Genomic DNA, 13,720 nt, shown 5'->3' with positions numbered 1-13,720 from the left:
TGAAGTCAAATAATAGGTATGGACTTTGAGAGAACGCCAACAAGAACGACCAGAGAGAGAATCAAAGATGAACTGGCAGGCCTATAGGCGTGCGTATAGGAGAGGGTCAGGGGGGTGCAAGACTGCAGCCCCATACATCGACTATATAGCGAGGGAGACTAGACGGGTTGCAAACTCAGCCCCAGAGGGAGGGGGGCAGAATTGCCACTGACTTTCGTGTGAAATTCGCCAAACGACGAGCAAAAAGTCGCCAGAAGTCACCATTTTTCTTCACATTTCGCTAAAACAGTCGCCACCCTAAATGTGTGCATAGTAATAAAAATTGCTAATTATATGCCCGTGAAGGACAATACCGTCAGTGGCCTCTTAATTATATTGAAGTTTTATTAATGCCAGTTGCATGTGCTTCACCATGGTAGCACTCGGAGAGGGCATTCGTACGCACCATCAGCTTCCCTGGATACCACCTCGTAAGAGAAGTCTACGACTGTTTCAGTTGTATCGAAAGCAGTCGCTACAACAAGACAGGGGTGGTGATTTATGGATTGATATGTGGGATTTAACGTTAAAAAACCACCTTATGATTACGAGCGCCCCCATAGTGGAGGGCTCTGGAAATTTCGACCACCCGGGCTTTTTAACGTGCACCCCAATCTGAGCACACGGGCCTACACCATTTCCGCCTCCATCGGAAAGGCAGCCGCCGCAGCCGGGACTCTATCGCGTGACCTGCAGGTCAGCAGCCGAGAGACCACCGCGGTGGGGTGACAGAAATGGCGTGCGTCACCTTAAGTCTTGCAAATTTCGAGGATTTCATTGAGTGTACGTTATCGTGTTTTATAATTCAGCTTAATTCCCCAACAAAGGCGCAACAATTCAAAAGTAGCGCATATACCGTCGCAATTCACGTGCCAGGTTTTCTGTGCGAGCGTATCTATACGCTAAACGTTCGCATCAATGCAGTTTCTGAAGACTGTCCAAAGAATCCAACGCCGGCCTGAAAAGAATGCTAATAAAAAAATTAAACTCAACATAAAATATAAGGCAGTACTAGAGCAGGGAAGAAGAATTAAGTCGACAAGCTATTTAAAGCAGTTAAGGCTGGGGTCGGAACACGCGGCCTAACCATCACTGAAGTTCTGGAAGCCCCTGAAGAACTTTGTACACGCCAGCACCTCGCGGCACGCAAAAACACCGCTGACCTATAGATATAATTGTGCTTGGAGCTTGCTAATGGATGCACAGTGCCTCCAGGATCTTGGAGGATATGTACACGAGGAACAGGATGGACGTACTGAATTGCGCGAAAAGTGGACCTACTGGTGAGTCTAACAACTGCAAAAAACAAAAAAAAAATCTCGTCGCCCATTAGTTGAAGATGCTCAGGATAGAATGCTTAACTCAGTCGAGACCTCAGCCGAAAATCGCTAAAAAATCGCCATGTCGCCAATTACGATTTTAGGTCACCACGGGCCCCTCAAATTTGCCAATTTGGCGAAAAGTGGCCACCAGTGGCAACCCTGGAGGGGGGTGCTACAACGACCCTTCGCCCTCTCCTGAAAAAGAACCTTGCATGTGCACGCCTATATATGCAGGAAGGTTATCAACGAAGCCAGAATTCAGATAAGATTTTCCGCTCTGCATTGCGTAGAAGTTGATAAGTCTAAAAGACAGAGACAAGGAAAGAGAGAGAAAGAGAGGGCTGCTACGAGCACCAAGTCAATACTTAAATGGTCAAAGACACCTGCCCACTTCAGGTACTGTGACAAATCCCGGTTCGTTGCTATAGTTTCGACGAAGACACTGCATGCCACATACAGTCCGATAATCTTGACTTCCACACCAAGGTTTTGTCGGCTTATGAAGTGCGGAGGAGGAACGCAGAGCCTTGAGACGGTAGCAAAGGCGCACGGAAACGTCCAGTGTGGTTCCGTTCGTTTTACAGCGGTTTGGCGGTCGAAGTAACAGTTACTGGAAGGAGACGGGTGCGCCGGATATTCGCTCTGATCAGCTGCGGGGTGCGGCGTTCGTCTGCGTAAGGTCGTGTGCACGCAAGAGGCGCCTTTTCTAAATTTGTGTACCGTGTGTAAATTGGAGAGGGCGTGGGGGATGAAAAAAAGATGCTATAGCACTTTGGGATCCCCCACATTTCCTTCCGTCCATTGCCAATGCCGTCAAACACTAAGCCCCGTGTGGGCTGGCTATCTTAAACGGTTCGCGCTCTTCCTCCGCGGAGATATCCGTATCTCCGAGACGCCGGCATCCTGCTTAGAAGAGCCGTTCGTTTCGAGCTGTTGCGCGGTGAGGCGTGGGCGAACGTTCCCCGTATTTGTGGTCGAGCGGTGGGCATTCGACGCGCGCTGTCTCCGTTGCAACGGCGTGTTCGATTGCACCTGTGTGGTCTTGAGGATTAAGCAGGGAAGTTCAGGTTCACGAGACGGTCACTTTTCCCTTGACAAGAATCTATCTATCTATCTATCTATCTATCTATCTATCTATCTATCTATCTATCTATCTATCTATCTATCTATCTATCTATCTATCTATCTATCTATCTATCTATCTATCTATCTATCTATCTATCTATCTATCTATCTATCTATCTATCTATCTATCTATCTATCTATCTATCTATCTATCTATCTATCTATCTATCTGATCAGGAGTGCCATCACTTGGGATTGCAGCTTCCAACGATAAATAATAATAACAATAACAATGCTACTACTATAACGTAGTTCTGTATTATTCTGCCAATAATTGAAATTTAGTTTTTGTATATAATGATCAAGGGTTGTTTCCCATTTTTTACTTGTAACATGCCCCTTCCCTCTGTAATGTGAAAACCCTGAGGGTATAATAAATAAATAAATAAATAAATAAATAAATAAATAAATAAATAAATACTACTACTACTACTAATATAATATTAATATTAATAATAATAATGATAATAATAATAATAATAATAATAATAATAATAATAATAATAATAATAATAATAATAATAATAATAATAATATGTGCCCTTTCACAACCATGAGGGATGCCATAGTGGAAAGGCCCAAAAATGTCGACCCATGTGGAGTACACGGGTCTGTACACCATTCAGCCTCCATCGAAGCGCAACCGCCACGGCCTGGATCGCACCTTCGGGTCGGGAACCGAACACCGTCACCGTTACACCACCGCGCCGGAATTCCAGTGTTACAGAAAAGCTTTTCTTTTTTTGGTCGCAAGTGCGTCTTTTATTATGCATTTTTGTGCTTTTGTTTGTTCACGCATGCTTTACTCATTCAGAATTCAATGACAACTAACCGACGGTAATGCGAATTCTTTCTTCAATATGCATCCCCAATACGTTCCTTTGTATGATTATCAGTTAATGCTCATTAATATTGTTTCCAATAAAGAAAACTATAGCCCTTAAATTTACGCCTTTCTACATTCACAATTTCACATTCTCATGGGGCGGGGTGGCGGACGGGACTCAGCACCGACGTGGAGCTGCTCTGCCTCACCGCATATTGCTCGCTGAATAGCCTATTCGTTACTAATAGAGGGTAGTTCTTCCCATAGAATTGTGGTAGAACGGGATAATTTATTGCATGTTCGTGTTGAACTTTTCCAAGTATTCAATCAAACTGTATCCCGTCATCCACGTATACCCATCATTCAAAAATCTTCAACCCCCCCTACTAACCCCCGATCCATGCCATATCGAAACTAAGCGAATCGGGCTCGCAGGAAACGCAGCCGCCGTTCTACGTCAGACCGAAAGTTCCCGGCAGAAACTTTCGAAAAATAAGGCGCGTCGCAACAGATACTGGCCAGTAAAATATACAAATTGTCTGAAACGCACATTTGAACCGCCTGTTCATTACGTTTAGTATGTGTTTAGAAAAAACTGGCAGATCCCACGTACAGGGGGAATCGCTGATATGCGACGCATGAATTAGGAAGCTCGATGTGTAGTTTTACAGTAAGCACAAGAACACGCAGCGGAAGTAAATGATGCCGTACGTGGCTTTCATGTCATGATTATCACGTTTGGGCGTCTCATTTACCTTCGTCATGTATTCACGTCACCTGATATCGAAATCGGTATATGTGCAGCTAGCGAAACGGCCGCGAGCACGCTATGAGCATAGCATGAAGTAATGTTTTGCACGACACGAATATCATGATTACCATGTTTGGACGTGTCCCATACCATCGTCGTCCATTCACGTCCCGTAATACCAAACTTGGTATATGTGAAGGTAGCGAAACAGCGGCGAGCGCACGTAACGTTGACGCGCGCCCATTCTGGGCGCAGCAACGCTATACAATAGCAAAACGCGAGCACTCTATTGTCTGGCAATATAGGCGCGACCAGCGTCTGTCGGCGAGGCCCGGTGGCAACCGTCTCGAAATGCGAGATGTTGCATTTCGCGTCGACGACGGTATACTATAGTCAGCCCGTCTGCTTAGCTTCGTGACGAAAGGACACCGGTCGCGCTCGAACGCGCATGCGCCATAGCAACGCACCACGGTGTGCGCCTGCGCGTATAAGCCAGGCAGATCGCCGCCTGGCGTGGCATTGCCAGCATGACGAGGCGAAACGAATGCCGGCGCGCCCGCGTGCCCGGTCACGCCGAAATGTTTTGGCGCCTTGAGTGTGCCACGTAGTCATGTTCTTACATAACACGCATCTCATGATTACCATGTTTGCACCGGTCACATACCTTCGCCATCCGTTCGCGTCACGTAATACCAAATTTGACATATGTGAAGCTAGCAAAATGGCCGCGAGCGCATCATGAGTGTGGCATGTAGTCTTGTTGTTACATGAAACGCATGTGATTAACATCATGTTTACACGTGTCATTTCCATATGTCACCGTTAGCGTCACGTAATACCCAATTTGGTACATGTGAAGCTAGCGCAACGGCCCCGAGTGCATCATGAGTGTGGCATGTAGTCATGTTTTTACATGAGATGCATATGATGATTATCATGTATGCACCACTCACATGCCTTCGTCATCCATTCACGTCCCGTAACACCAAGTTTGGTATATGTGAAGCTAGCGACACGACTGCGAGCGTACCATGAGCGTGGCGCGTAGTCATGAATCATGACTTCCATGCCATGCATGTCATGATTTCCACGTTAGGGTCTGTCACTTGTGTTCACCATGCAGTCATGTCATACCATGCCAATTTTTCAACATGTCATGTGAAAGAAACCACCGCAAGAGCAGCATGAGCTTGAAACATAAATCATGACAACAATGACCTACATGTCACGATAGTCGTGTTATGACTATTCAATTATGCTCGTCATACAGTCATAATATGCCATACCAAACTTTGTATTGATACCAATAACGAAACGGCCAGGAGAGCTAAAAGTCGTAGGTGGCTAGATTAGATAGATAGATAGATAGATAGATAGATAGATAGATAGATAGATAGATAGATAGATAGATAGATAGATAGATAGATAGATAGATAGATAGATAGATAGATAGATAGATAGATAGATAGATAGATAGATAGATAGATAGATAGATAGATAGATAGATACGCTCAAAGTCGCCGAAGTTCGCTAAGGAATGATTCGCATTTAAAAGTGTTCAACGATGTACAGCACGTGGTACTCTACTATGGGAGAGCTGAAAGCCGTCCCTCGGGCCGCACACTTCAGCAAAAGGCCGTACAAACCTTCACGTTGACCTACCGGACGGCGAACGAAGCCTTGCTTATTTATGAATTCTAAATGAAAGGAAAGAATGGCTTTCAGATGCCTGTGAGAAGGACCTTTGCAGTCGCTGCCATCTCTATGGTTTATTTATTTATTTATTTATTTATTTATTTATTTATTTATTTATTTATTTATTTATTTATACAATACTGCAGGCCAAGGGCGGCTTAAGCAGGAGTGGTTTGTTTGTATATCAATGATGAAAACCAGTTTTAAACAAAAAAACAGAAATACAAATTGAGAGCAAGAAGAAATAAGCAATGAACAATCGAAGAAAACACCAGAGAACAAGAGAGGACTAATCAATGCATATTTCAGACACATGGCACATAAGAAGGTAAAAATCAAAACATAAAAAAGAAAAAAAACGAAGCAAGGCAGCAATGATCATAACAGTAGCGTAGCACAGATTTTACACAACTAGATATGGGAAACCAATCACAGGATAAAGGCACCGTTACAAATTTATTCTCCGAGCTGGTTAAACAACTGAAGAATATTATTTGATAAGAAGGTTTTAGATGGTAAGGCATTCCAATCACTAATGGTGTGCGGGAAAAAGGAATGTTTGAATTTGTTTGTGCGTGCAAAAATCGAGTTAAATTTAAAAGGGTGAAAGTTCCTGGTGGGTCTATGGGGCAAAAGGTTTAGATAAGGAGCGGGGTCGAGTGCAAGTTTACGGTTCCAAAGCTGATAAAGAAATTTTGGTCTTGTTATTTTACGGCGGCTCTGTAAGGTCATCATGCTGGTTCTATATATACGCTGAACAGTTAAATGGAAAGTTGAAATTGTAGTTTCCTTCGGTACAAAGCGAATGAAAAAGAGATGCTCACTTCCCGATTAACCGTTGAAGACAGCTTATTTATTTAGTTTTCAAGCAGAGCATTCGTACGGCCGTCAACAGTCACCGGTGTATTCCACATTTAGTCGGGACCAGGGGCGTAGCCAGCAATTCTTTTCGGATTGGGGGCAGGGGGGTTCAACCGTACTTTATGTAGGTTAGTGCGTTCGTTAGCACGTCTGCGTGTATACGAACACAACTAAACTTGAGAAAAATTGTGGGGGGAGGTGATCCCGACCTTGGGCATAGCGTAGAAGGTAAAGGTGGACCCCCCCCCCCCTCCCCCGCCCTCCTGGCCCGACGCCCATGGTCGGGCATGTGAGACACTGTAGAGACGTAATTTCGACTACATGGTGATTTTAACGTGCAATCGCGTCGCACAGTACACAGACCTCTGGTATTTCGCCTCCCGTCGAAATGCGACCACCACGGCCGGGGTTGAACCCCCGACTTTCGAGTCACAGCCTATAGCACGGAGGCGTACTCTTCGAAATCTATAAAACTGCGCGTGCTACCGAGTACGTATGACGGAGACTCACGCTCTTTATCGAACGTATTGCCCCGTGAAAAAACCCAGCGGCATGTAACTCGGCGGGTGGCAGCGCCTCGCGGCTCCTCTGGTTCCTCCCCGTACATTTCCGGTTCCGTCGGCATCCGCCGAGCGGCCCGAGAAGCAGGAATAGACGTGCGCTCGTAAGGCATCCGGCGGAATGCAAACGCCACGTGACCTCCAGCCTGCAGTTACGCCGGCTGTCTGGCACGCTTGCGTCCTCGCCGCTTCCATGTCCGTTGCCAAGGGATCCGAGGCTGTCAACAACTCGGCCCCCACGAAGGTCCCCTAAGGGTCACACGGGCACTTTTGATCGATATCGGGCCTGATCCGGATCAGATCGCTCGATCGCGCTTGGTTTCCACAAGCAAGATGCATAAAAGAACCAATCACTGCTGAGAAGACAGACACCAGCTAGACTTAATCGACATCAGCATGTGACATTGGTATAATACGCAAACTATATATATATAACGGGCATGACGGGCTAACAACTCATCGTGTGAAATCTACAGATGCAGCAAAACACTCGCGCGTCCTATATATTACGAGTCTCGCACCTTTTCTATGAGTGCGTCCACTTCATGTCCGAGTGAGTAGCGCTCCCATCAGCATAAAGCCAGCTGAGCAACCATGCGAGCGCTCTGATGTGCTTTAAAAATGATGAATTCATCAGCCTTAAGGCTCTACAACGAGAACGATGGAGGTATGCAGGTCATGCTCCTTCTTTCTGATCGTTCATTTGCTTCATTATTTAAGCGGCAGGGCTTATTTGCGATTTTATGTACACATTTCACAATCCTTCGGAGCGCTCGAAAACCACCAGTCGAATATACGTGCAAAAAAAAAAAAAAAATCCTAGGATCACTGGCCTTCTCGGGCCTCCAAAGCGAGCTACTCTGAGGGGGTTGTCGCGGTTTCTTCGAACACCCGAACTGACCGACAACGTGTGATTATTCGCCGACAATGTTATTGTGCAGAGCTTGAACGGCACTGTAGCCATGACTTTGTTGTGTTTGTTTTGTCGCCTTGCGGTGCCCTTCTGATTAATTCTTTCACATTTCCATTTCTCACCCAAGTACAGGGTAGTGAATCTGAGGCTTACTTTAGGTAATTTTCCTGTCTTTTCATTATTTCTCTTTCTCTCTCTCAAACAACACTTCTAATACATCTAACTCGCCTTGATTCCAGATCGATGTCAACAGCATTCATTTTAGAATGTCTTCTCGAAAAAGACAAAAGTCACTGTTCAAATTATTCAAGACAACAGTCGCTAACACAGGCGGTTATACAAATACAGTGATGTTGTTTAACACCCGAGATTCAAGGAATGTGGCATCACGTGTGTGCTCCTTCCTTCCTTATGTCCCGAAACACTGCAACTTTCGAACTGTTTCGTTCCTTTCCTCGGAGCAAGGTAAAATTTAGACAGCCTAATTTATTCCTGATTTTGCTCTCTCGCCTTTCCGTTACTTCTTAACCGGCCGCAGTCGCTCCTGCGCAGAGGCTACTTTATAATGGTTCGATAAAAGATCAAATAAGCATTGCTTTATCGCTCTTGACAACGCAATATTAGGCGATTCGCGCGAGAGCAAACGAATGAGTTCACGCCTCCTGAACCATTGTCAACATTCCGGCATCTATCTATCTATCTATCTATCTATCTATCTATCTATCTATCTATCTATCTATCTATCTATCTATCTATCTATCTATCTATCTATCTATCTATCTATCTATCTATCTATCTATCTATCTAATAATTGTAAAAATGTGCACTTTCCGTCACAAGACAACGTTAGCCAACGGTTCTGAAACTGTGCGCGGAAATATGGTAGCCCCGCCACAAACCACCCGTTGGCTTTGCACAGGCACGAAAACGTTTTTATTTTTTTATTTTCCTTCTCCTAATCTTATATCACATTCCAAGCGCCTGCGTAAGGTGAGCGATGTAAGGAACCTTCGGGGATCAAACTCCTTTAGTATGGCGTTTCTTAAGTTCAAATTTGGTAGTGAACAATTTATTCTCTGTGACAGCATGTAGATTCCGTCGTTCGAACAACTTTATTGAAATGTCATGCGAGCTTTTGGGATGGACGAAGGGTTCCACCTTGGTGAGGGCCAAGAGTTCCTGAGATAGCGGACCGGTTTATTTAGCTCGCATTTACTTTGTGGACCACTTGCTGCATCTGCGATTCGATTCCCCGCTTCAACGCAGAAGTCGCTCATCTCATTTCACCCATAGAATAAGAATCTTGCTGAACGATTGCGCTGAATTCATTCCCTGCTGCAACAGTAATCATTTTATTTATACACGTGTGCAAGAAATGCGACACGTGCAGGACATCTGCAGTGTTCTTCTTATGGGAGCATCGAATCTGCAATTTCCTATAAACAACGAAATTTCATAACGATGCACTAGAGGGAGCTCTGTTGTCAGTAATCTATATGCGAGTCGCAATGTCTGGCGTTTTGAGCCGGCATCGATATTATGGCTGGTACACGGATTTGCCTAAGCTTCGTTCTTTCGGCTTCGTGCGGCTACGTGTTGTCTGCAGCGGCTTGCTCGCGAGACGAACTTCGGCAAAAGGTCAGCTGTCCCACTGCACCATCTAGCCCCTCTTCGGCTAATAAATTCCTATAAGCTCACGGGGTTAAAAGAGCAATTTTTTTTTAAATGCGGAAATAAATCCAAAACGCAACAGTAACAAAGCCCCAAGTGAGTTCGAAATCGTAGCCGCAAAGGTTGGACAAATCCGCGTACTTCCTATAATTACCATAGAGGCTGGACAACCGCAGCGCCACAGTTTGCTCCGGTAAAAATCGTGGGAAACTGTATGCTATGGACTATGAGCTCAGAGATCATCGTTGTGTGCACTCCGGATGGATCTCGAAGGCTGTATGCTTGCCCGCAGGTCACGCACGCGCGCCAAGAAGCCTACGCGCTCTCTTAGCTGACATAAGGGCGAATCTTGCGGCTGCATATGTGCGCTTGCTTCAGCTTCGAGAATTACGTTTCTCGGACTGGCAGGTCAGCGCTGCTGGGACCTGCAAGATTTGCGCCGAAAGCTGCTAACGCCGTCTCCGGCAGGAGCTTCGCAAAACCGTGTTGAAACCTCGAGGGAAGAAAAAAAAGAAAGAAAGGAAACCCAACAAAAACGAGAGCTGCAAAAGCTACTGCTGCTGCTGCGTCGCTTCTGCAGTCGAAGGCGATAACAGCCGCTAGTGCCCGCCTCTCCCTCTTCGGAAGAGGGCTACGGCCCGGAGAGTCAGCAAATTTGACACTCTTTGAGAAACATAAGTCAACGCACTGACGTCGCAAACCCCGGCCCAGGGCATGCAGAGAGAGAGAGCGTGTGTGCATTGGGCCGCAGGCTCGAAAACGTGCTAATTTGACCCCTGGCTGTGAGGTCGAGCGATATATTCCTACTCGAATGACGGCGAGGCAACATCCGAAGCAAACATTTCAAGCGTAGGCCATAAATTAACCCGTCAGTTTTGCAGGGATCCGTGCAAACTACAACTCGATCACTGCTATCCATCGCTTCCGGCTTCGATACAGAGGAGAAGCTTTATTTTGGTGTTCCGGTCGATGGGTCGTAATGCACCACCGCATTCACAAACACTGCTAGAAAATGCAATGAAGGTTTCGCGTGGTTGGCTGCGGAATCTGCTAACGTATCTTCATGTACATCTCGCCAATGCAGATAACTAAAGCGAATCATTACGGAACCGTTGCCATGTTTTGACAAGCTGCCAATCGGAAACTGCAGCGCAAGACTGTCGACTCTGTCTGGGAAGCGTGAAGAATCGACAATATAATTTCAGGGCGTTTACGCGCGAAAACCCAAGCTTTGCCATTATTTCAGCATACCGTAGTGGAAGGCTACGGAAATTTTTACCATTTGGCGTTTTTTTAACGTGTGCTGCCATATAAGATGCCCCCAGCATTTTAGCTTCTTCGGAATGACAACGCCGAGACAGGAGACTCAGGAATTTCGGATTGAGAATAATTGAACATTGTAATTTTTAAACCACCACAAAACCCCGAAAATAACATGATAGCCTTGTTACATATGGTTATCCTTTCTTTGCATCATATTCTTGTTAAGCGCAATTCTGTATTATACAGGGTATCGGCATCAATGAAATCACCCCACGTGAACCGCTCTTCTGTTCCCCTTAGGACATTCTGGGGCGATAGCAGCCTGAAATCGAGTCCGTCTCTATATTTATTGCCACATATCAATGAATTGTCATAAGTAATGGGGCTTCGACAACGAGTCGCACAGCTCTCGCAAAATGACACCCACACCAACACGTCATACGTAAACCGAGCATACCGTCTTGCTTCTGCGACAGTGTCACATGTTATTTTGGGGGGATATACGAGTGCGTCCTGCCGAAATACGTTCCGTATTTCGCTGCTTTCATTTGATGCTTCGATTTTACACTGGGAATGCGGCCTTCATTGCTTGGTTTGTCGTGTGGTGTGGCATGAGCAACTTAACTGAGGCACTGAGTCCGAAACTCATGCTGGATGCTCCGACGTCGTATAGCTTTAGCAGTTTAGCTCATGATTCCATCATACACGCAATCGCAGTTCCGCTACTGGTCAAGTCGTGACGTGGTTCTGTCGCACTTAAATTTAAAATTACTCGCGAATTTAAAGAAGGTGTACTCTTTGGAAACGCGCCCACCTATACGAAGCATTAGAAGTACGTAGAAAAAAACCTATGTGTGCTCCCCAGGGTTACGTAGTCAAAGGCACAAAGGAAAGCAAAAAAAACTAATAAAAAATACTGAAACGCAGCACGCTTGCTGCGGACGGCCTAGCATAGAGAGGCTCCCCCTTCTGTCACCGGAGAGCGGACCAAGCAAGCCGCGCAGCGTTAGTGCTGAGTCAAGATCGGCCCCCTGAAGGACTACCGCCACGCAGCCAATCACAGTCGCCGTTTCTCTTTACCCGAGCGCAGCCGCCAGTGGCGGGCCCTGGTCAAGCCGGACGGTGCCGCACGGGTTGAATATTGTGTCTCGCCGACAGTGCAGACGCGGAGGTCCCGGTGAAAGAAAGAAATCCGCCGCGTTGCGCATGCCCGCGCATTCGGTGCATCTCGCACGCACTCACACACGCCGCCGCTCCACCATTTCTCTTTTTTCTGCTTTTTCTTTCGCTGCCTCCGGCAGTTCCTCCCAGTGGCCGTGGCTGCTAGAGCTTGTTAAAAACGCTTCCTCGCCGCCTTTCGAAGACACCCGTTGCACGTCCCGTCGGCTCCGCTTTTTCTCCGCGACGGCTGCCGCTGCTTCGACGACGCCGAGTCGGTTGTGGCACTCCCGGAACCTTCGACGCCGAGTCCGCGCGGGTCCACCGACCGGAGCACTGAGGACACATCCGCCGCCAACGCAGTGCCGGCTGCGCTGTGCCGGAACAGGCAGCTCTCGGAGGGGGCACCAGCCGCAGCGCTCGCCTTATATGCAAGGTAACCCCGGCTTTTTGATTAGCGTCGCCTATCTTGTCTCTTCCCTTGAGTTATCAACGACAGTTTCCGCCCGCCCACCACCGGCCGCAGCGTGCGAACCCTTCGGCTACGTGGGCCCGATATAACGCAGTCTACGGGCCTGTTGGCTGCTGAGCCCATATCAACCCTCGACACAGAGCTCCCGGTTCTCTCTCCGGCGCCCGTATCGGCCAGAAGGGCCCGATAAAAGGATGCTCGCTGCCTAGTTACGTGGTGACCCGTATTTTTTTAGCCTCGATTACATTATCGGTTCGAGCTCCCGTGGTTGCCGATGGGGCACCAACGGGGCGGGGACTGGAGCTGTCTGCGGTCGCTTAATCGGCAGTCGTTTGCTCACATGCATTTTGCGGTGGGACAGCTCCTATCCACACGGTCCCGACGCGCTGGAAAGATGCGTCAAGATTTGAGGCTTTGCTGTCGTCACGTGTCACGTTTGATTACGTTTCATTGAAGCATCCAGTGCAACGTTTTCATCGTTTTTGAGGAGACGGTCGCTCTTACTTTGGGTACTTCGCGGTACAAAAATGCTTGATTTATCTTCGCATCGCGCTTTGTATCTTACGAAGCAGGTCTTTACATCTTGGCGAACATTTTTTGTCATGCAGGCTAGCAATATTTTTGAACTGAATAAATGTTAAACGGTGAGGTTATACCTTAAGAAGGTCATTTTACGAGCGTACACAGTTTGACTCCTCATTATTTCTGAACTATATTGAATTAGCATGCACAATTTGAATTTACTTACTTATGATCTAGAAGGCTTCATTCGCTATTTTTTGACAATATGCTTAGTTATCCGGCACTTACATTGCGATTGGAAACGAGCCATAGGGCTTGAAGTCTGACGTTGTGCCTCTTTTGGCACTGCAAGCAAGGAACAATGCGTGGACTGTGCAGTCCATCAACCATTCGGACTGTTCTAACGGACTGCTCATTAGTGCAGTGCGGCACTTCTTGAAGTTGCCCACGCTCCGCGAACGCCTTTGATGCATTAGTGTGTTTGGGCAAGTTGGTTAAAACTTGGATGTCTAATGAACTGAGTGCTTTGATGCCTAATGAAC

The 13,720-nt window shown here is 46.7% G+C and overlaps 1 protein-coding gene across 4 annotated transcripts in view; it reads left to right on the top strand.

The window, feature by feature from the left end:
• Positions 1-13,720, top strand: part of LOC119174334 (uncharacterized) — a 71,048-nt gene that overhangs the window by 6,513 nt on the left and 50,815 nt on the right. Inside the window, exon 2 of one of the 4 annotated variants that reach the window (XM_075895770.1) lies at positions 12,328-12,620. The exons of the other annotated variants lie outside the window; for them this stretch is intronic. The gene's annotated coding sequence lies outside the window, so the exon portion shown is untranslated. The remainder of the gene's footprint in view (positions 1-12,327; positions 12,621-13,720) is intronic. 4 annotated transcript variants of the gene reach the window in all.

Source organism: Rhipicephalus microplus, chromosome 5 (genome assembly GCF_043290135.1).
Source record: "Rhipicephalus microplus isolate Deutch F79 chromosome 5, USDA_Rmic, whole genome shotgun sequence".
NCBI lineage: Eukaryota > Metazoa > Arthropoda > Arachnida > Ixodida > Ixodidae > Rhipicephalus > Rhipicephalus microplus.
Note: the sequence above shows the minus strand (reverse complement) of the source record. Positions and strands in the feature narration are given on the sequence as shown.